This window comes from Onychostruthus taczanowskii, unplaced genomic scaffold, assembly GCF_017590055.1.
Source record: "Onychostruthus taczanowskii isolate IOZ18803 unplaced genomic scaffold, ASM1759005v1 scaffold625, whole genome shotgun sequence".
Lineage (NCBI taxonomy): Eukaryota > Metazoa > Chordata > Aves > Passeriformes > Passeridae > Onychostruthus > Onychostruthus taczanowskii.
In genome coordinates, this window is record NW_024503957.1 from 9702 (window position 1) to 10638 (window position 937).

Here is a 937-nt window from a genome sequence, read left to right on the forward strand (position 1 = left end):
CCAGTGACCCCTGGTCAGTCCCAGTGACCCCTGGTCACCCCGGTGACCCCCAGTGACCCCTGGTCAGTCCCAGTGGCCCCCGGTCAGTCCCGGTGGCCCCAGTGACCCCTGGTCACTGCCAGTGACCCCCGGTCAGTCCCGGTGGCCGCAGAGAGCCCTGGGCAGCCTGACCCCCCACCGACCCCTGCGGTCACTGAGTGACCACTGAGTGACCACTGAGCCCTGACTGACCCCTGACCCTCCCACCGACCCCTGCGGCCACTGAGTGACCACTGAGCCCTGAGTGACCCCTGACCCCCCCACCGACCCCTGTGGCCACTGAGTGACCACTGAGCCCTGAGTGACCGCTGAGTGACCCCTGAGTGACCCCTGACCCCCCACCCACCCCTGCCTGCGGCCACTGAGTGACCACTGAGCCCTGAGTGACCCCTGACCCCCCCACCGACCCCTGTGGCCACTGAGTGACCACTGAGCCCTGAGTGACCGCTGAGTGACCGCTGAGTGACCCCTGACCCCCCACCGACCCCTGCGGTCACTGAGTGACCACTGAGTGACCACTGAGCCCTGACTGACCCCTGACCCTCCCACCGACCCCTGCGGCCACTGAGTGACCACTGAGCCCTGAGTGACCCCTGACCCCCCCACCGACCCCTGTGGCCACTGAGTGACCACTGAGCCCTGAGTGATCACTGAGTGACCCCTGAGTGACCACTGACCCCTCCTTCCCACTGACCACTGACCCCAGAGTGACCCCTTGATCTCTAGAGTGACCACTCCCATCAGTCACCCCTCCCCCCACACTGACCCCTGACTCCTGATGACCCAGAGTGACCCAGAGTGACCAGATGACCCCAGAGTGACCAGATGACCCCTTGACCCCCAGAGTGACCAGATGACCGGTCAGTGTCCGCACTGATCTCGAGCTGTCTCTGGATCC

General features: G+C 66.0%; 1 protein-coding gene across 1 annotated transcript in view; it reads right to left on the reverse strand.

Moving 5' to 3' along the window:
* Positions 1-920, reverse strand: part of LOC121344209 (syntaxin-1B-like) — a gene marked incomplete at its 3' end in the record, with an annotated part of 8296 nt that extends 7376 nt beyond the window's left edge. Inside the window, exon 1 of the mRNA XM_041419969.1 lies at positions 914-920. The remainder of the gene's footprint in view (positions 1-913) is intronic.
* Between the last annotated feature and the right edge of the window lie 17 nt (positions 921-937).